We start from the raw sequence: 22,580 nt of genomic DNA, 5'->3' as shown, positions 1-22,580 counted from the left end.
TGCTTGCAGCCACATGCACCCCCACTCAGGACTCTAGGAGAGGAGTTGCTACAGTCAGAGACAGGTCCTGCCTCTTTGTGTATCCCAAGAAGGAATCCTATAGGATTGTGCTCAGAGAGAACAATTGTTCCAGGTGTTTTACGCTGAGCATTCTCCGGCTAGGATAAAGCTGAAACCTTTTGAACATCTCTCTAGTTTTCAATATACAACGAGGAAGGTTTTTGCAGGCCTGCAGATACCTGGGACGGGACATAGATTTCTCCATTCTTTCTTTTTGTATAGAACCATCTGGGCAGCTAAAGTACTGGGTGAAATAAAAGTACTAGTCCAAATGAATTTCCCTGATGATAATGGCAAGGCATATTCTAAGTGAGAGCAGCATTCTATGAAACTAAGACCTAATGCCAAAATTTTATGCTAATGATCTCCAAATTTCTTTTACACTCATGATCAACATAATCTGTTTCAAAGATCCATATATACCCTTACATCAAACTTTACACAGAAATATTAAAAAGGAAAAGCAAATTTTGCTGGTTTAGTGGAGGTCTGCAGACCAGCTTGGTGTAACAGTCTTCATGACTTGGACCCAAACCCAGTAGTTTTGGGTGGAGAAACCCAACAGTGAACTTGTAAATGAATAGCAAAATTGCCTCCAAAAGATTTTTAGGACATGAAAATGGTGGTTAAGTGAAGTGTAAATGTTTTCTTGGTCATCTTTCTTCTGCTACGTTCACACAAGTAATTTCCAGCTTCATTACTACCAACATCTTATAGTTCTTGCCCAGCTGAGTAAGATGAGCCAAAAAGGTTGTTCAGAGAACTGAGAATGGGCTGACTGGGTCCTTGGTGCCAATGTTTGGGAGGTGGACAGTGTGTTCAGCAGACACTGACATTCACAGGAGTGTATCCTCCTTGTACTGAAGTCCAAAGTTGGTTTAATTGCCTTAAGGAAAGCACAAGAGGCTGTAAAGGAATAAACAGTGCTGGCTAGGGAAGGGTTTTGTGAATGAGCATCTCTTAGTTTCTGTGTCACTCAGTCTTGGGTGAAAGTACAATACTGGATGAATAAATGGCTCTACAAGCACCAGCCATTTTAAATTGATATTTCACAGGGCTGGTTGGTCACCTCTGCTAAAAGGCCTGGACTTCAATTGCTGTAAATGGGGTTAGTCACTGACTTTAGGGAGTGAAGGGTCTGCCCACTTCCATGAACCTGCAGCCCATTTCCTCTTGGTCTCAGCAGTGCTGCAGTAGCATTTACAGCATGGCACATGACAAAGGATACCACGCTGGGTGTCACTGAGCCTCCCCTCCCCCTCTTCCTGACTAATGTCTTTTCCGTGTGGGACCAGAATCCTGATACGCGTGACACAAACAGAGTACGTGGGAATTAGTTCCATTAAAGCCATGCCATATGGCTCGCAGGGTGCTCTGTGATACCACTGTGCTGCTTGACAGTCCTTCCCTATGGATGGGATCAGTGCATATTCCCTGATTTGCACTCTTTTTTTCAGCGTATCAAACAGGGACAGACTTTTAATTAAAAATGACATCATCACGCTGCTGCCAGCTCATTGCAGGCAGTCCACATATTAATGATGCTTGTTTCAGTTTTCAATGATCCTATTATGAATTGTAACCTCATTACACAAACCTTGCTATACAGTGGAATTTCAAATGGGGTTTTGTGGTTTTTAGAACTTAAACAGCTAGAATAAGCACAAAGGCAGTTGTGGTCAGGCAGCTTCCTCTCTTACCGCAGCAGTTGTGGAGATGCCATTCCAGTGACCACTGTTTCTACAATGAGTCAGTTTCATTTTTAACAATTTGACTCCGTTCTCTTCAAAGGGGGCAGCATGTTATTTCTGCATGATTTTTGTGTGCATGACTCTTTGCAGAGGGGTTGGTGCCAACTTGAACCCCTTGGGGATCCGGCCTCTTGGAGCAGCATGGATTCTCCAGGTGGTGGGAGGTGTGCTCCTTAAATGCTGTAGAGCTGGGGCTGCTGGCCATACATCTGCTCTGCCAAACATGCCCTGTGCTTTCAACCATCTGAAAACACCATGTTAAGCACAGCTCCTTCTACTAGTGAGCCAATGCTCGGGGTAAGCAACAGTGCAGCCTTTGCAAAAGCCCCTGCAAGGAAAGTGAGGTTAAACTGTTGCCTTCCTGAAATGAAAACATGAAATAAAAGTGCATAGATGCTTCAAAAAGTAGTGGGGGGGAAGTATAAATAGGTTAGGCAGTGGCAAGAAGTAGTCCAGTTGTTTCTGTTCACAGTGAATTGTGAATCCCCAAACCCCTGCAAATGACTGTCAGTTACCTTCTACAATCAATGATTAAGTAAACAGGAATTTATGGTAGTTCAAGCTTTGCACAGCATTCAGCTGCAAGCTCTTAAAGAATCATTCATGTAAATTTTACAAACAAGGAATGCAGCAGTTTTCAATCTTAATGAAATATAAGAATGTCTTTTTCATTCAGTATGACTCACAGTTTTGTTTTGAAGTTTTTCAGCTTCTCCTAAGGTTATGGAGTGGTCAAGCGAAGCCGAACAGGGTTTTTGAAATCAGGAAGCCTGGACGCTGTTTCATTCAGAGAAAAAAAAGGGGAGAGCAAGAGAGGGAGGGAGGGAAAAAAGCCCTATTCCTGTGTTTGATTGAAAAATAAAACTGCTGCTCTCAGTGAACCTTTGAAGTCCCCCAGCCCAGTAATTGTTTCACGACATTTGCAGCTTGAGGCAGCAAGAATGTTTGTGGTTGTTTTAAAGGCATCTGAGTGTGGATTCCATATGGTTTATTTTTATTTTCTTTTTTTTTTTTCCCTTCCCCACTTGGAGCCTCAAGTTCTTGCGCATTGCCTGATACCAGGTCCTAGCCTACTCTATTTCTGCATGAACTGTTTGTGAAAGAGCTGAGTGAAGGCATTGTGGCCCTAAGATTCAAGCGTGCTTAATTCAGAGAAAATCTGTGAATGCCTGTTGAGGCAATAGTTGATTTTAGCCGCGCTTTATCGATCCTATATTTGGAGTGTGGCTTACTAAACACTGTACGGTTTGCTTTCCTGAACAAAAGACCTCTTCATATGGCCTATACTTAGGGCATGATACTCCAAACGCTCACTATAGAGCATAGTGCTGGCTGTCATGCTTTCAATAGGTAGTTTGCAGTGGGCCTGATACTGAGCCATTGGAGGCAAATAAAGGGCCTGATTCACCACTGTGTTCCTCTGGTCTCAGAGCAGTGAAACTGTTTTGTTCGAGCTGAATCAGATCCAAGCATTCTGAAAATATGTACTGTAGGAGCGAGGAAATCTAAAGTCAATTTAAGGCATGCAGACTTGAAAGTGCTGTGTGTGTTTGCAACTCTCCCTTCACCTCACCCCCCAGAAAACACTTCTCATTGTTTATAACACTGATCATGTGAATCACTGCAGTCCAGTCCTGAGCTTATTTAAAAGTGACCACTAGAGAGTCATCTGTCTTTACTTTGCAAGACAAAGTGCTGGAGCAAGTTATAACCAGCCAAGTGCAGAGTTTGCAGCCTGGGCTGCAGTTGTCTCTGATAACAGGGGAACTTGCTCATTTACAGTCAGGGAAGTTCTGCTGAAGACCAGCAGTAACCTTTTGGTCTGGTGGAGGAATTGAACCTACTCAGTTATGAAGAGAGAGTGAGACTAGAGGGCACTGCAGACCTCATCCAGAGTGGTCCTTCACTTGCTTGGAGAGACTAAATGACTTCCAGCTCTTGGAGTCTGATAATCCATGCAGTTACAGTGCTCTCACTGGGGTGACACCAGTCCCAGGGCCCTGAGTGCCTTAAATCCCTTTAAAAGGGTTTAATGGGAGAGTCCTGCACAGGGAGGCTTCATCTATGCTTGTGAGTAGTGCAACCTTACAGGAACAGATCTACAGAGCCAACCAGCTGGTGCCAAGGTTCAAGCTGTCCACTCTGCAGGCTTTGGACTTGGGATTGACCACAGGCAGGAATCTCAGTTTTGTTTGGCTGAAAGAAACTGGGCTCCTGCTCTCAGTCTGATCTGTGATGGGAATCAAAATGTGCTAATTCCTAATACTTGAAGGAAGAGGTTCCCTCACAAGCAGGCTTCCAACATGACCAATAATGCTCCAGAAAAAGCTGATTTTTACCAGTAAGCTTTTAACTTTATTGAAGCAACCTGGGTGAATAAAGGGTAGGCATTTTCTAAGGGGGAAAACGTGTCACAGGGCTTCTATTTATCAGGAAACAGCACAGCTCTGATCAATATTTCTGTTCTCAGTGTTGCAATGGCCCCTGGCAGGGTTTGGGCCAACTTGTGCTCTACACAATTCCTCAGCAAGCCAGGGAGTTACAAAGAGTTAACCAAAGAGACATGAGCATGAAAGTTCCTTGAAAAAAAATATTGTAAAGGCAAATTGACATCTAATATGATCCATGTCTGTTATGTGGCTGTCTCTTAGAGAAAACCCCGCTGTTGTTTTATGCTTTCACAGTATGTTATCTTCACTCTTGTTGTGTTGTGTTGTCTTGTTTAGCGAGGCCTAGTGGAAATTTAGTGAGGTGTAGCAGAAAATTTAATTAGAAAATAGTGGAGGAGCCTCTTAGAGGGAATCAGGTGCTCCTCAGAATCAGTAGTTGTGGCTGGTCTCCAGTGACAAGCCTCTACTACAGTAAATGGTGCTTTCAGGACTTTGGTCATGGGACTAATTTCTAAGTGCAACCATAGCAGCTGTGGGCCTGAGCTGAAAAGAAAGGAAATTTTGAAGGGGCAGCTGAAAAAAAAACCCAAACAAAACCAAAAGGTGCAGGAATATCAGTTTTGTCCACAATATCAGCAGGAAGGACATCTGCACCAAAGAACTTGGTCTTTGAGAAACAGAAGTCAAAAATTGTCTGCTGCTTTTTATGTGCCAAGCCCACAATTCATTGACCTCTTCCAGCCTTGCCTTCTGAAGCCAACACCAAAGCTGGACTAAACTCCTGAATTTCTGTGAGCTCAGGGCACAGCTTATGCTGATGAGAAGTGTGGAAATGAGGCAAGTCAAAGCTACAATCACAAAAGCTGTGGAGCACAACAGCAGCTGGAAATGCTTCCTGAGAAGTACAAATATTTGGAGGGCCAGCCTGGGCTAAGCTTCAAACCCCACTGCTAAGCAGTGGCTGAGGCAGCTCACTCAGACCTTACCCTTTTACCAATTGTCCTTGCAAGGCTGAAATTAGACAGACAAACAGGGTCTGAGAAATAGATTAATTAACAGCCAATTGGAGTCCAAAGCATAATTAATGGGTTTAATCATCATTACGAGGTGAGCACTAAACTTGTAACTCAAATTGCAAGCATGGTTGTCCCAATGGAAATGGAGTATTTGTAATATTTGCTGAATTCAGAAAGTTCTAGGAAAGAGTCCTGTTTCAGCAGCTCTCATTGTGATGTGTATCCATAAGGGCCAAAGGGAAAAGTCTGGTGTCACCACAAATGGCCATTGTCCCGTTGGGATGCTGCTGAAGAGGTACCAGTTCAGTGAGTGGGTGAAATCTTGAAAACTATGTTAGTTTGCTGAAAGTTTTGCTAATTACAGGGCAACAGTCTCATAACTGTATGTCTGACCTTATGTCCAAAGGAAAAATGCACATTTTGTAGAATGGTGTGGTTTGGAAAGGGCCTTAAAGATCTAAAGTTCCACTGCCCACTCTTGCTATGGGTAGAGGCATCTTCCACTAGACCAGGTTGCTCAAAGCTCATCCAGCTTGGCTTTGGACATTCCCCAGAATGCATGGGGCATTCACTGCTCCTCCTGGACAACCTGTCATGATGCCTCACCGCCCTCACAGTAAAAGAATTTCTTCTTAGTATGTTATCTAAACCCCCCCCCGCCCTCTCTCAGTTTAAAGTAATTCTCTCTTGCCCTGTTACTCCATACCCTTGCAAAAAGTCCCTCTCCAACCCTCTTGTAGTCCTTTAGGCACTGGAAGAGGTTCTGAGGTCTTCCTGGAATCTTCTTTTCTCCCAACTCTGTCAGCCTTCATAGGAGAGGTGCTCCATCCCTCTCATCATCTTTGAGGCCTCCCCTGTACTTGTTCCGTCCAGTCCATGCCTTCTGATGCTGGAAGCCCCAGAGCTGTATCCAGCTGGGGTCTCATGGGAGCAGAGTGAAAGGGAGGCACCACTCCCTAGACCTGCCAGCTGTGGGTTTTTTGTTGCAGCCCAGGGCACGGCTGACTTTCTGGGATATGTTACTTTTAGGTTCTGCATGGCTTGGAATGAGTTAGTTAGAGAGCAATGCTTTAGAGGAGAGCCCTTGAAGTTCACATCCATTTTAGTTGGTGTGGTTTAATTACTTTGCTGTATTTGAGGATAATCTAACAAACCCTGTAGAGGACATCTGAAAAAGTTGTGGGGGCTCCACTGTTGTTGGTCAAGCTAGGAAATGTCTTACAAGAGGCACCCTGTATCTGACAAGACTAGACTACATTCGCTTGGTGTTTTAAATTCCATGAATTTTTGCATGCCTTTGAATTAATGATTCTTCTTTCAACATCAGAGGGGAATAGAGGACATTTTTACTTTTAACAGTTCTGTGCTGTAATAATTATTTCATTTCTCCAATGACACATTCCTTAGGGTTTTGAAACTGCAAAAGGGAATCCAGCTAAGTGTAGTTTTATACCTTTGGTTCTCTATTTTCTGAAGCTGGGTCAAATCCTGCAGGGTGTTATCTCTATGTCCCACTGGTTGCACCTCAGATTGATGGGGACTTGAAGACACCTTGCAGAATCTGTCCTTGGTGATCCTTGCAGAGGCTGGTTTGCCACATGAGTTGCAGAAATGGGTTCCAATAAAGGCCTTGGACTAGAGAAGCCCTGACTCAAGAATTTTGGTTTTACATCCAAATGTCATAGCTGACTTCTTTCTCTAAAACTGGCGAGGCAGGATGTAAGCATTTTCTTCAGCGTGGGAAAGTTCAGTTCCAGTTCACCTTTCATGGTGCAAACCCAGCCCTCCTGAATGGTGATATTTTTTGCCCTTCAGAAACCGTGGTCGTTCATTTATGTGAAACATTTTGATGAGAAGTTAGATTTAAGGTGACTCTCTTGGGTTTCATGGAGCTCTCTGTGGCTTTGTCTCTCTGCACTTGGCATAGCTGTGCTATCCTTTTCCTCCAAAGCTGCTCACAAAATTTTCCTTTCAGTTACAGTTTCAGCATCAGTTTCTCCTAATCTCACTATGAGAGGGCTCCAAAAGTGGCATTTAGAGACTTGGGGAAAAACAACATGATTTTTTTTTCTCATCTGCATGTTGATGGGAACTTATGTTACTTCATCTGCTTTAAGTCTCCTGTGACACTTTCATACATTCTCTAGTTCTGTATCCCAAATGAAAGCAAAATTTATTGAGAAAGAAATTAAATCCAATTTCTAATCTGAGTCTGCAAGTCCTTGGAAATTAAGAGTGCTGAACAGGTTGTATAAATAATGTAGATTACTTAGATAATCTAATCACATTTTTAATTAATTATTTGAAATAACATTGCAATATAACACTGCAATATTCAGGCATATCCATTTTATCCCTTGAAGCTTCCTTCCACAAGAAACCTCATCTCCTCAATTACCCACTGCAGTTTTTGTGTTCTGGGCTGCTCACCTGGGCTTCCCTTGCCTCTTTCTCAGCCTTTGTCCATCTCTGGGAGGGCCATAACCTCATGTCCTTGTCTAAGATGGCTTTTACCTCCCTACACCAACTTCTCAGTCTGTTTCTGTGTTTGAGCGCTCACGGGGCTATCTGGGGACTCATTTGTTCTGATGTGGAGGGTTTGGGAGGCAGCAGGTACTGGCTACCCTTTTCCTGACCTTGATCAGTCTGGATGTGAGAAGCAGGGTCTGGGGCTTCCTGCCCCTGACAGCTGCACCCTGAACAGCAGCAAAAAGAATGAAAGAGCTGGAGAAGGCCAGGGAAGGAAGTTTATGCAGCATGGAAGAGTCATATCCTGAGGAAATTTGAGTGCAGTATGTGTGTATAATTATATAGATAAATATGAACTTTTATATTTAAAGAATTAAGAGCGCCAAGTAGAAACAAGAATAGGTCTGATGAGGGAGAAGATGTAAGTGACAATGGCAGCATGCCCAGAGTCACTTTCTGAAGACAAAGAGATGACTGGGAACAGGGAATTGTACAGAAAATGCAATTCTTCACATTTTGTTTTTTTTTGTTTGTTTTTTTTTTTTAATCTTAAACCAATTTGCAACCATAAAGTCAAGTGTACTACTGTCCCGTATTAACAGTGGAGTTAATACAGTTAAACCAGTTTTGTTTCTTCTCTTCCATACCCCGTTTTGATGTGGGTGTAATCTCTAGTTAAGCCCTGAACCGTCAGCTTCGTTCTGTGTGGGGCCCTCCAAACTTCAGCTGGGGCTGGGGTTTCTCCATGTGGGAGCACAGAGGAAAGAGGAAGGCAGAGTCCCTGCTGCACAGGTGCATGTCTCTCTGTCAGCACGGGCTGCCTGAGCTCTTTAACATCCTCTTTCCAAAGTCCAGCATGAGGTCATCTTCAGCTCTCCTTCCCAAACTCACAGCCCACACCTGTGCCTTGTGTGCTGCAGAGATTTGATAATGGAAGAACCACTCGCAGGCACAGCATCCACAGGCCAAACCTGGGGCAGTCACAGCAGGCAGAAAACAACCCCAGGTTTTGTGGCATAAGGAGTTAACTCACATGCATCCACAGAAGAGTGTGGGATGGAGAAGGTCAATGGGAAATGTGGGTCCAGACTGGGAAGTGAAGGAAGCTGTTGCCAGAAAATCTGGTTTGGCCATCATTACTGCAGCTGGGACTCGCAGGTTTCTGGGTTGCCTGCAAGGTTTTGAGTGTCCTGCCTAGGTCCAGGTGCTCTTGGAGGCTTGTGAAGAATCCTCAAGATACTCAGCTTGTGCTGGTCTGGGGTCAGCATTAGGTGGCTTTGCACATTTACACACTGACTTTTAATTTTAGCAGTTCTGAAAGAGAAAGAACAAAGCTAAGATCACTGTAATTTGGAGTCAGGTCTACCCAGCAGTAGGAGTTTATTCCTAATTCAGGGGATTTTTTTCTATATTACTCTGCTTGCTATTTTAGAGGGATTTTTCATAATATTTGACCTGGGGTGTTGTCATATGTGCTTTTTTCAGGATGGTGTCACTGCCACTACTTAGATTTTTATTGTTCTTTCTAAATAGCTAGATGGAACAGGTTGTTTGCAGAATTTGGTGGTGGTGAAGCCAAAGAAAATTTCCCTTTGTAAGTACCTGGGGAACAACATTTTTGATGTTAAATTTAAGCCTGAACTGATGTAAATCATGAGTAAATGCACTGAAGCCATCAGAGTTCATTCAATGTAAAGCCATAAGGTAGGGTCATTGTCTCTGAGTGGCTGTGTACGTGCCAAAAGACAACATGATCTGAGTGTGTCTTGCACTTTTTCAAGAAAACATTTGAAACTGTAAAAGTTCTCAGAGAAAACTGCTGAATGAAAATAATTTGAGGAAGGAAATCTGCAGAGCCATTTACTCCTTCATGGTTCCTTTTCAATTAGAAACACTTTTGACTATCTGGGGTATTCATTTCCAAGGATGCATTTTTCTCTGTCTGATAGCTGGTTCTGAAATTTCAAAAGTGAAATACTACGAGTGGGAAGGCATGGGAAGACAGCAAAATTGTTTTTAAGTGTGGAGGAACTGAAAAGGATTTCAATGATCTTGTATCATTTCAGCAGTGTTCTCTCTCTAAGGATGCCTTGGAATTAAAGAAAAGAAATATTTACATTATAATTATATTTCTGTTTATTTAATTAAGTTATTAAGCAGATCTGGCATACAGAGGCAACTCCCCTTAGTCCTAATTGTTTCTCCTAATGCTGCAGTTACAGCATTATTGAAAGAATTCAGCAAAGAAAGGCTGAATCTCTGTCAGGGTGCAGCAGGAGGGCTGGGGGGGATTTGTTCCATGGGAAAGAGAGGCACTGAAACGGATTGCTCAGCTGCCCCCTCTGAAAGACAGCAAAGCAATTTCACAAAATGAGACAGGAGTCTGCAAAGGGGGGTGGGGAAGGCGGCTTCCAACCGAAAACTCTCTCTAGTTACTGAACAGTTTACATAGGCCTGTGTATGAGGAGATTTTTTCCAATCTTTCCACAAAGCTTTCTAGAACAGTAATTTTTATGTCAGGATATTTATATTAAGAAGCCCGCAAAGCCACAGTCAACTTTCCATACATGTAACTTACATGGATCCATATAGAAAGTTTCCATTAAAATACAGCTCCGACCGTTGTATTTACTGCTTGGGCTTTAATATCTACTTAGATATTTGTTTCTTTCTTTGTTAGGTTTTCTTTCCTGAAGACCCTTTTCCCATTCAGGAAATCACCATAAAGATGACTGTAAGGATAAAGAGCAAAAGCAATATGCAGTTGTGGGTGCCAAATATGTGTGTGTGTGTATATATATATATATATGGACAAGCAGTATTTCACTTTTTAAAAACAAATTTTCTTGGCTAAAATGTGTGTATTTATATATATATATGGATTTTCATTTATTTTATTAATTCTGGACTGAAGAATTGATGTGCTTCCCCTTTCTTCTTATGGCTCAAGGTCTCCGAAATACAAATGATGCATGTATACTTGTTTGTCTGTCTATCTGTGTATTGCATTTGATCAAATCAGTTATGCTCATGCGCATACTAGAGTTTCCCATGGAGTATTCAAAGTTATTAAAGGCTTCTGGTTTAATGTTAGCTTCCCAACTTATCAGAAGAATTTATGTTCATTTTTGTTTCAGTACTCAACTGATGTGATTTACCAGATAGGAAAAAAAATGCTTTTGAATGGTCCTTATTTAGGAGGAAGGTTAAAAAGATTAAAAATCTCATGGAAGTCTGCATGTAAATGGTATGACTTACAAACCCCTTTAAAAATTCCCACTTGGTGGTTGCTGTGGGGGGATGAGGGAAGAGAGGAATTGACTTTTTGAAATATCTCCAGAAAAGTAGATTAATGATTAAGAAATAAGGAAATAGTAAAACAGAATGGATGGACATATGGGCATTTTCCAGTAGGCAGCTGTGTTATTTTAGAGAAGAAATAAGAAGCTTCTAGTAACTTCTATGGGCTCACTGAAGATGTGCAGTGAGCCATGAGGTGCCTTTGGTTCTAATACAGGAATCTTTTAGGAAGGCGCTGATGAAATCTGTTGAGTGTCATTAATAACATGGATTTTTTTTATTCCACTTAGGCTTATTCCCCTGCTGGACCAAGGGTGGGTGAAGTAGGGATCCATGAAGGGATTGTTAAATAGTTTTCCTGACACTTAGGCAGGTGGCCAAGAGCCATAGCCTGCAGAAAGACTTGGTGGCACCCAGCAGAGCTACCCCTTGGGGTGATGGTGTAGGACAGGGGATTAGGCCTACCTCTGGTAAAAGTGAACTTCAGCCTGTGTCAGACCTCTGCAATCCCTTCCCAGGTGCAGGGCACTCTCGGTGTCAGGGGTGGGTGCATATCGAGTACACTCTGATGGGAGATGATCCATGCTCCCCCTGGACACATCCAGGCTGAAGAAGGTGCAGCCAGCCACTTTGCCCACCCCTCACCTCCCAGTCCAGTGCCTGTTTATTAAAACATCTTGGCAGCTGTAATGGTAGCAGATTAAAACTCCTGCATGGTTTAAAACCAGCAGTGAAAATCATCACAAGACCAGGTGTTAACTTTGTGAAGTGCAGATTGCTGCTTAGACTTGAGGAGAACTTCAGCTTCTCTTTCAGTGAGGCTGAGACCATGGCCCTGTTTAGATCCAAAGAGGGGCCAACAGAGCTTTTTGTCCCAAAAAGCTGCACCTTCCTGGGCCTCCAGCTACTCTGACCTGTGAAGGATGCAATAATATGGAGAGGGGATTGAAAACAAGTGCAACTACATTCTTCTGGGACTGAGCTTTGCTCCCTTTTCCTGTTGTGGGGCTGTTCAATTGCTTTAGGGTGAGCACGAGGGGCTGGATCTAAGGGTTTCCCATTTAAGCAGCTCTACTACCACCCAAGTGACAGCTGCCTGCTTGGCTGGGAGTGTGGCATCCAGTAGTAGGAGAAACTTCTTGTTCCAGCTGGCACTTTCTTATCTAACAGTCAGAGCTTTGTACGTGTGGACAGCTGCAGTTTCAGAAATTGGCTCTATCTGTATCAATTGGATTTGTGGAGTCAGTGAAAGGGCATGAGGCAGATTCATGGGATTTCCTGTTAGTATTAGCAAATGGAATCTACTGCAGAATTTTGAAGGAACAGGAGACTCAGTCAGTGGTGCTTAAATGAGGCCTGTGGTTAGGGAAGGCTACCAAAGAGAAAAACCAGTGGTCAGTGAATGTGCTGGGCATGATTTCCAGGGACCTTAGATACTCTTGAGACTAGGGAATATCTCCAGTGTGTGTCTGTGCATGCTGGTAGGCAGAGGGGTGGTTGGGAAGCAGGTGGTGCCTTGAGCTGGATGGTCAGCCCGTGATGCAGCAGCTTCACCTCTGGAGAAGGGTGTGCAAGGAATGTCAGGAATGTGGAGCCTCTGCCGGGACCTGCAAGTTCCCCTCCCACCTCTGCCATGGGTTTGTAGCCCTGAGCAAGTCACATACCTTTTCCCAGCCTCCTGTGGGCTTAATGCTGCTGGAAGCAGGAGGAGTTCTGCAGAGGCGCAGTTATGTAACAGCACAGGAATAAAAAAGGCTCTGCTGAACTTCCACTCCCATTCTGTGGGATGGGGGAGGGAAGAAATCACTCAAACGTTCCTGTTTACTCCTTAAATATTTCCGTGGGTACTGTATAGGATTTCCCCAGGCTGCACCAGATGGGCTATAGAGGGAAATCATTGGCAGTGCTTTGGCTTAGCTGGGGGTTTCCTAAGTTTCAAAATTACCAGTTTGCAACAGTTTTTCTCATCGTACTTGCTTGGCTGGGGCTGAACTGCTGTAAAGGCAGTACTGCAACACCAGATGTTGTTCATACCAGCACAGGTATTTTCCTGGCTTTTGCATTTGCTATCTATATGTCTGTCTGTGAGTAAGAAAGTTCATTCAGCCCCTTGAGATATTTGCTCCAAAAAGAAAAAAAAAACGAGAGATGTCTTGTACCAGGAAAGTAAAGCGTTAATTTTAGTGAGATGTTTAAGGTGTCAGTTTTTTCCTCCCTTCTATTATTCCTAAAAACCATGGCAGAGGTTCATCATCCCTACCCAGGACAGCAGATCAGGGGTGCACCTGCACACACAAGCAACAATTTGGGCACAGGTGTCCTCCACCAGTGATGGGCAGCGGCTGAAATGCTGGAGGAGGTTCAGTTCTCCTGGGAGCATGGCACAGGTGGAGAGCCAACAGCATGGGTAGAATAGTGTCCTCAAACTATGGACCAGGCTTCTTTTTGTGGCTGACATCTCCCAGAGCCCTTGCTTCATAAATTAGAGGTGAGGACAATCATTTGAGGGAGGGAAGAAACCAGCTCTGGTCCCATGGCTGAGTTTTATTCCCTGGTTCTGCCCTTTTTTTTTGGAAAATGTGAAGACCCTAAATGTTAAGGGCAAAAGTCTCTTGTAGCTGCAAGCCTGCTGCCAACAGCAATTGCAGAGGGATTTAAAATGTGCCTGATGCAATTCTGCCTCTTTCTGTCCATTGTTCGATCAATTTAACAATTTTGGCACTTCTTCTGAAACCACATTATAGAGATTGGGATTCTGCCTGGCTTTTTACTTCCTAACAAGATGACACAGCTGCTTCTCTGGGAAGTCACAGCCCGTGGTGGATCCTGGCTGGCAGCCAGCGTGGCCCCCGTGTCACCTGAGCAGCATTGCTGGGGTTTTCCTAAATGCAACAATGTGATTTTTTTTTTTTTTTGTGTTGATGTTATAAAAGCCATCAATGGCACTGAGCTGACAGACAAGCTGCCCTTTTGCTCTTCACATAGCAACAGAAAGGGTGACTTTGAATCACATGATTAAACAGTGCTGAGAGCTTTAAAGAACATTAATTAGCAAAGAGGAAGTTCTACTATCATATGCTCTACTTTGAAGAGCTGGATGGTTTCAGAGGACTGTATGTTCCTCTTGTGTGTGCAGCTACAGGATCTGCAAAATGGCAGCTTGGAAAGTTGCTGCACAACATTCCCAGGGCTGTAAAACCTGCGGGGCATGGAACCCTGAGCTTCTGATGTCTGCATGGTTAAGATTCTTTTCATGAAGGGAGATGAACCTTTCCTTACAAAATCTACAGTGGACGTGTCAGCACGTACCTTTAAGCTGGACTGAAACCTTTCAATCATCAACTGAAGCATAAAATCTTATCAATATCAGCTGAACTTTCTCTATGCAGGAGGCCTCTGACACATTTATATTTAGCCCTCGTGGCATACATGTGATTACCATTTGCATTGCATTTCTTGAGATAATCTAATCATATATAGGACTTTTCTGACCAACATTGTCTATGCCATTGTCTGTACCCCACCATTTTTCTCTTCAAAATCCTTCTTTGGCACGATACCAAGCAGGAGGTTTCCCATTGTTTTGCCTTTCAAGGTTGTGTTGGGAAGTGAATATATTTTTCTTGCAGCACAGTGGTATCAGGGCTGCACTACAGTGGGAAGGCTCACTAAAAAGAGCAGCCAGAGAGATTTTTATTTTGGAATCATTAAGGCCAGAAGGCAGAAAGAGCAAAAGTGCGCATTGGAGAAGAGGAATTGGCACGGTTCTTGTCTCTCCACCTTGGTGCCTTGAAACAAATGACAGCTGCTTGTGAGGCTATTAGACAGAAATTTAAATATGCAGCAAAACATTAGATATTAGACAGATATCTGTCTAATATCTGTGGATATTAGACAGAAATTTAAACATGCAGCATATGGAAAAGAAAATAAGTGTTTTGTAGCTACATCCAAGCTGGGCAGGTGGCTAGGAAGGGTTGCTTTGTGTATCACATGTGCTACATACATCCCAGTACTGCAAAACTTTTATCCTGAACATGCTAAGGTTTGTGGCAGGTTCTTTACATGCTCACATTTCTTTCCTTGAAGGTGTGCTAATCTACATTTAAAAGCATCCTGACCATATAGCTTCTGATCAGCAGGGCCCTCAGCACTCCTGGTTCCAGTCAGACCCAAGAGTTAAAGGCATGATTAAATTTAGATCAATTGAATAACTCATAAAGTTGAATTTCAGAGCATGTGTAATTGCTCTGCCCAGGCCAGAATGCTGAGCACCCATTGCACTTAAGTTTCTAAAAACTTAGGATGCCATTGCTTTTTGTGGGCAAGCACTGGCTCTCAAGAAGATGCTACAGGACCAGCCCAAACAGTTCCTTCAGTCTCAGGAGACAGCTCACAGGATTGCGTGGAAATAATCCCTACACAATAATAACTCTTATGCTCAAAGTTTTCCCTCTAATGGATAGGTTTTCTTTTTATCTTGTTCGAAATTTACCAGAAATAAATGTTGGCCTGTATTTGTTTAAAAGTAAATACAGGGACAGTCTCAGCAGTCAGGTTTGCAGCCTTGTCTTCTGAAAAAAAACATGGCTAAAATTTGGTTTGTTACAAAATTCAGAGCACAAAAAATTTCATTTTTTGGAGAGCCAACATCTTGCATAGATCTAACACCAAATCTTAGGTGCTGCTCTGACAAAGCTTGTGCTATTTATTCCTACATTGTATAATATTGACAGTGGTGCTGGGAGCCTGCCAGGCAGACAGCCAAGTGACAGTTGAGCATCTGACGTTCTTTCATCCAGTAATGGGTGTTTTGGAGGGGTTGTTGGGTTTGGGTTTTTGTTGTTTTATTTTTTTTTTTTTTAAATATGATCAGGGAAGTTCCTCTTTGCTGCTTGCTTCCTCTGCCTGAGTGCAGCCCTTGGCTGCCTCCTGAGCTAAAATCTGCAGCTAACCAGACCCCTTTTTTTTTTTTTTTTCATGTTGAATAGCATGTCTCAACGTTTTCCTCTCAACCATCATGTAGGTCTGGTTGCATTCTTGATTCCCATTACATGTCTGCTGGTATGTAAATTATTTCAATTCCCCCGCACCCCACCCTTCTGTTCTTGTACTTTCAAGGAGTTTAATCCGTGAAGGGGACTACTTCAAAGCTCTCACAAGAAACTAATTTCTTCATGGATAGAAGGGCCAATAAAACGAAATAAGAGTTTTATCTCATTGTCTCTATAGGAATGAAGAATAATAATTATTTCAGGCAAATACATGTTGGAGACAATAATTAAGATCTCTATCATGTCTTTAAGGACAAGCAGATTCTAAAATAAGCATTAGTAATGGGATTAAACATTATTGCAGTGCTCCGGTTCTCAGCCCTGCCAAAGTGCCTAGCACCTCTGAGTGGATGAAGCTTGCTCACTGAGAGAAAAAAGAACCAAAATATAGCTCTGCATTTACAGGACTTTTTTGGCCTGTGTATTATTTAAGAGCTGAAGCTCCAATCTGGGGAAGAAAAAAAAATCTTGTGTGCCTGAAGGAAATGGAAATGGGGTGGGATTTGGTATCTGTGTCATCCAGAAAGTCTGCTGGCTGACAGGGTAGGTGTCAGCATTTTTACAGCAAAGTTCCCAGGGGAATGCTGCTCTGGAGCAGAACTGCAGCTTCCCAGCAGGGCTGTGAGCTTTGCCATCTCTTTGGGATTCAGAAATTGGCTGTCACTGCCTCGAAGTCTCTCAGACCAGGTTAAGCACAAGCACCATGTAAAGTGTGGCACCTGTAAAATATTTATCCCAACCATCTGGACCAGGTTTGTGACAAGCTGACCCCCGGTGCAGCAGCTTCCCAAGTAAACTTTGGAGATGGACTGTTTCTCTTCTCCAAAGATTTGTTTTCTTTCTTCTTTCTTTCCTTTAACCTGCCTGTGGCAGTTGTCTGTGTAGGCTCTTTTCTGTTCTGTTCCCTCATACAATTCCCTCCTGCCTGTTCTCAGTGCCATTGCTGCTCTTGTCAGACAGGGGTTCTGGCCTTTTTTTGCATATGTTTAATTTTTTTGTGTGTGTGTGTGTAAAAATGTTCAGATTGGCCCTAATTAATTTTAGGCTAATTAGCTGCTCAAAACTGAGAACCCTCGCGTGGAAAGACAACAGACTGTTGTGCTCTGTTAGTGCCTAACACTTAGTACACAAATTTGAACCATCTGGCTCATGGCTTTAGCTTTGATTTATGGTAATATATCTTTACCATGCCCAACACCTAGGATTTAAATGTGAAATAAGGGAGGCTTCCTCAGGCTTGCTTTTCAGTTCTTACTGTAGTTTTCTTTCTTTCTAATGGAATTCTGTCACACCTTCGAGAGCAGGTACCACCTGTCATCTAAAAATCTGGCTTTCTAAAATCTGCATCTATTTTAGTATTGTTTTCTAAATATTTTTTATTTGAACTAAGAAATTTCCTTGATCATCAACAAACTGTAGGCAACTTTCCTGGCATGCTGTAAAATATAAAACTCCTGGGGCTGAATTAGTTTCTAAATAGCTTGGGACAAATTAAGGGAAAGCAGCAAATGCAACTTGGTTGCCCAGATCAGCCAACTGATCCCCACTCTTAGTTTCTTTTTCAGCCAGATCCTCTCACAGGACAGAAATAAAGAAATGCGGCTAACCAGCCTGACCTGCTGTCCAAAAGTACTCAGTGAATTTTCTTCCAAATTTTGTAAAACAAATACAAGCCATAGCAGCAGGCAAAGCTCTAATTTCAACACTCACATCAGTCAGCAGAACCTGTTACCTTGTCTAATATCTGGCTTGTTTAGAAGACAGGTAGGGCCTAGGGGAAAAACAGGGGCTGGACTGACTCATGACAAAACATAACATTCTTTCTGTTCTGTGCAGATCTTTGGAATTATATGTTAAAAAGGAGGGAAGTTTGTTTGGCAGGCTGGAGAAATCAGTGCAAGGTGGCAGCTGCAGCAGCCCTGCTAAGCTGGACCTCTGGCTTCATGTCCCTGAATTTCCTAACCTTTGTTGGGCTCTGTTCTCTGTCCAAGGTGGTATTTGTTTTGGTTCCTCCTTTTGTTGCTCCTTTCATACCAGCCTGAGGATAACCAAGGTTTAGACTCTAAACAGTCCAATTAATTGCCAAGCAGGGCTCTCTGGGACTTGGGCCCAAAAGCAATAATAACAGAAAGTTTAGCACATGCAGCAGGTAATGCTGTCCTTCTCCAAAGCGTGGTGCAAAAGGTGAGTGTGCCAAATGTGTTGTTTCACCAGGATCACTGCTGCCTTTCCAGAGGGGGTTCTTCCATTTCTGTACCTACAGGATAAAGTGGAATGGAAACAACCAAGTATTGGTTTCTTCCAATCTCTCTACCTAACTTGGATAAGAAAAAAAACTTGAGTCAAGCTGTGTGAAAGTTAAAGTTTTTCTGGGACAATTTTTGATAATGTCAACTTGAACCTCTGTAAGAAAAATACAAAATACAAGATCTCTATAAAGAATTTTGCATCCTATAAAAGCCCACACAGCTTAAAAATACTGTCTGAATAATCTGAAAAGCTGTTCTCAAGAGAAGCATAGAAATACCCTTTTGTTTGTTGGATGATAATTCCTAAAGTTATGATAACTTCTCTTTGGCAACTTTTTAAACTAGCCTGGTGGTTATATTAGCAAAAGGACAGGTGTATTCAGCAATTTGAGTGGACAAGCTGCAAGCAGAGACCAAGATGCAGCACTTGAGCCTCACAGTTCAGAAGCTTCAGAGGCAGCAGCCTGCAGGATTTTGTCTGCTCTGATTTACAGGTTGTGAATCCTGACTCACTTTGAATGTATGAATGGGGTAGGACTGGCAGAGCCCAGGGGACTCCATGTGCTTATGAATAGTGGCAGGAAAAGACCCCTTCCCACATGAGTAACACTCCATTTTCCTCTGCCACCAGTGCAAGATAAGAACTGGCTTATTCCTACCTGTAGCTGACTTGTTAGTACTGAAGGGCTGTGTTCATGTGCTGTGTGCCAGCCTCTGAGATGGGGCAGAGAGTTTCAGTCCAGTTCCTGACAAGCAGTTCACTGACTGAAACCCACAGCAACAGATTTGTGCTTGTTACCTGTCCTGTTATGAGGAGTCAGAATGGGAGAAGGAACCCTCCTCTCCCTTAAGTAGGAAGTTCTTCCAAAAAAAAAAAAAAATTAATGATATTGAGCACAATGGGGTGATTTTTGAAAGCATATCTAAAGGTGTGTAAAATAATTATAGTATTGATAATGAAAGTAGTTAATCTGATTTGAGCTTATATTAAAAATATATGGGAAATATCACTGAGTCCTCAAGGATAATTGAAGCACATCTTCTGAACAAATATTTTTTCTTGACCTCATGATGACAACATACAGTGACTTCTAAATTTACTTTGGAAACCTTTTCCTTAGTTGAAAAAGGAGAAACATAACTTATTTCTGCTTTTGCTCTATCTGGATGTAATTTTCAGGCACTCTGAAGAGCCTCTGTAATAGCTGATTTATTTCCATGTAAATATAATTATGCTCCATAATCAAAGCCTCTGTGGCATTTCTTTCTGTGACACAGGACCATGCAGACTGAACTTCTTAACACTCCTCTCACCAAAGGACTTTTTCTATAGCTCGCTGGAGTTTTAGGGACTTCCCACTGATATCAGTGAGGTTTGGACTAGAAAATGGCCCAAACAGGGCTGTATGTGAATGAAGTCTGCAGAGTCAGGGCCCTGATGAAAGCATCTGGCATCCTAATCTCCTGGTTTGGTATCAGATCTAACGGAGCTGTTTCATCAATACGCGCTGACGAGAGCTGAAAAGATTTGGTTGTGCCTTTGAACATACTGAGGATTTTGAGAGGACAAAGTGGGGGAAAATAGAGACAGCTGGAATTTGTTTTGTTGGGTTTTTTTTTTAATACAATTTAAGGTTTTTGTTTATTTTTTTTAATAGCGTGAATGTAATGCTTATGAAAACGCTCGCTATACACTGAAATCTTCTATGAATCAACAAAACATGTACCAGCAGTACAAACTTCACCTTGCCTAAACAATGTACATCTCAATTCCGACTTGAAGACTTGAAAAGACCACCTGTAGGGGAAAAATGTTAGTTCGGTATCCAGGGGCCATTCATTCCTTTGCCACTTTCCTGAGACTGCCAATTAGTGCCAACTTGTGGTGGCAGATTTTGTGATGTAGACACATGTTCTCTGGAAAGTGGGCTGAGATATTCGACTCATTTCACATAGGGCACAAAGAATTATTTGCTCTGTGCTATACAAATGGGAATTGTCCAAAGCTTTCCTCTGTGTTAGCCTCTGTACGCTTACTGAGTGTAAATACAGGGGAAATTGGTGTTATTGCAGGGACAAATTAGCACCAGAACTGAGCTGTATTTTTTTAAATGTGCTGCTAATTGTGCCCAATTTGTGCTGGAGTACTCACTCAAATGCAAAAGCACAAAACCAACCGAACACATTTCAGGGTGCCAAAGAGAGCTTGCACTTTTCTCTTAGCAAATTATCCTTCTAGTTTCACACTGCAGCAAGCACCAATTGGTCCCACTAAAACCTTTATCTGGAGTAATCAAATTAGCACTGCATGTTAGCAAATTAGGCTGCATTTACAAAGGTTTATATTTGCTGCAGGTTTGGGCATTAAAAGAAAGCATTTTCTAAGTTCTGCTTTAAAATTTCGTATATGAGTGACATTAATTCTGTGGCATTTAAAAAGAGGGAGCTGCTGAAATGGAAGAAATGAGGCAAAATAGTTCTTTGTATTTCACTCCTGGAGAAATGTGAATTAGGAATTGCAGAAGTTTCTAAACTGTGAGGCAGAACTGAGAAAGCTGGAAGAGGTTTATTCTTGTTTGCCCAGTAAGTAGGTTCATTTTTCCCTCAGGTACACAGAGGGCCAGATAGGTGCCACTGGTTGTCCCCAGGAAATTACTGGGGCTGCACAACTGCTATGAAAGGCAGTGCAGCATCTCGAACACCACGGGGTTTGCTCCTGCCAAAAGGTGTGCCACTGACACAGGGTGGGAACTACAGAATGCTCCCAGGATTGCCAGAAGGCGAGACAAGAAAAATTGCAGCCTAAATTTCTCCCTGGCAAGCATCCACAGAAGTCATCAGAGTTTTATTGGGGCTGAGTTTCAGCCACTGAGATTAATTTTTTAATGTTTGTGTTATATGAAGATTAACAATGTAATTGTTAAGTACTATTGAGGCTTCTGCTTCCAATATTGCCTTTTGTTTGAAGTTTGCGAAACTTGCTCAAAGCTGGATTATTCCTTTTTATTTCGAGTTGGTTGTGGGAAGGCAGAGAAGGGCAACACACAGAAGTGCATCTGACACTAGGCACCATCACCTTCCTGCTTTCAGCTGATCACAAGGGATAACTTCAGGAAATCCTGTGGCAAACCAAGGCAGAGGAATTCCCAAAACCAGTTGCAAACAAGGCTATGCCAGAGTCACTGCTGTGCTGGGATACAAATAGATAACTTCAGCACACAGGGGCCTGAGTCATTATATTTCAGTACTGGCAGATGCAAGAATTTGGGCAGAAAATTCTGTAGGATCTGTCTAGTCCATGTAGAGAGTGCAGAGCCTGAGTTTTGCCCCTAGTTTTGAGGTCTCAGTCGAGATCACTCATGCCTTAAGAAGTTTGTGCATTTGTGATTTCTAGTCAGGGCTGTAAAAGAATAAATCACTTGTAATGGATCTTTTCAAGCAGCTTTGTAACAATCAGGCTGTTGATCTGCTCTTCACAGATCAATATCTCTGGAAAATGCTGCTTTATTGCCTCAGATGCCAATCCAGGATTCAAGGAAGGAGGTGGAGGTGGCAAGAAGGGCAGGACCAAAGAGGCCTCACAGAGCACCAAATGATCATCCATCACAGCCTCCTTATCAGCACCACAACGCCGTGAATGAGCTATTGAGCACAATAATCGAGAGCAACATCTGAGTCAGGAAGTCTCTGCATCTTTAATTTCCAGAAACTGAGAGGAAACTAGGGGGCAAATAAAAAATACCACTTTCTTCATGCCCTGGTTTTGGTGCTTGGTCATAGGTTGGCAAGGAAGTGAGTTTTTTTGGAAGTTATAGGTAAACTAATTAGTGGTCAGATTTAAATATTGACACTTGATGGAACTACTGGAGACATGGATACACTGCTGAGAACACAGGGGGTTAAAAGCAGAAAACTCTCAAAGGAAGTCTTTATTTTTTTGTTTCTGCCAGTGAAGAGAGAAAGGGGGTGAAGGGAATGGAACTGGGCCAGCCTCTGCAGGACACAAGGGTGGAGAAACACTGAGATGTCTTGGGCAGCCCCCTTCAGAGAGAAAGAGAGCCTGTGCCTGTGGAAAGCCAGGGCACTGGGAATATTTTTCTGTCTGCTCTGGGGTGTCCTGACCCCCAGGGGAGCACTAACTGTGACCCTCATTCATGAAGAAAGTTTCCTAGACTTTAACATAGACTAGAATCCACAAAAGTGTGCAATAGATTATAGAGAGCAGTGTAGGTGTATCACCTAGTGAAAAATTGAGGTTTTGGGATTTTTAGTATGTTGTAGATGGAAGCAA

At 42.7% G+C, this 22,580-nt stretch overlaps 1 long non-coding RNA gene across 1 annotated transcript in view; it reads left to right on the top strand.

Moving 5' to 3' along the window:
* Window positions 1–22,580, top strand: part of LOC102063085 (uncharacterized) — a 261,997-nt gene that overhangs the window by 104,379 nt on the left and 135,038 nt on the right. The window lies entirely within an intron of this gene.

This window comes from Zonotrichia albicollis, chromosome 6, assembly GCF_047830755.1.
Source record: "Zonotrichia albicollis isolate bZonAlb1 chromosome 6, bZonAlb1.hap1, whole genome shotgun sequence".
Lineage (NCBI taxonomy): Eukaryota > Metazoa > Chordata > Aves > Passeriformes > Passerellidae > Zonotrichia > Zonotrichia albicollis.
This window is presented reverse-complemented; position numbering and strand designations above follow the sequence as displayed.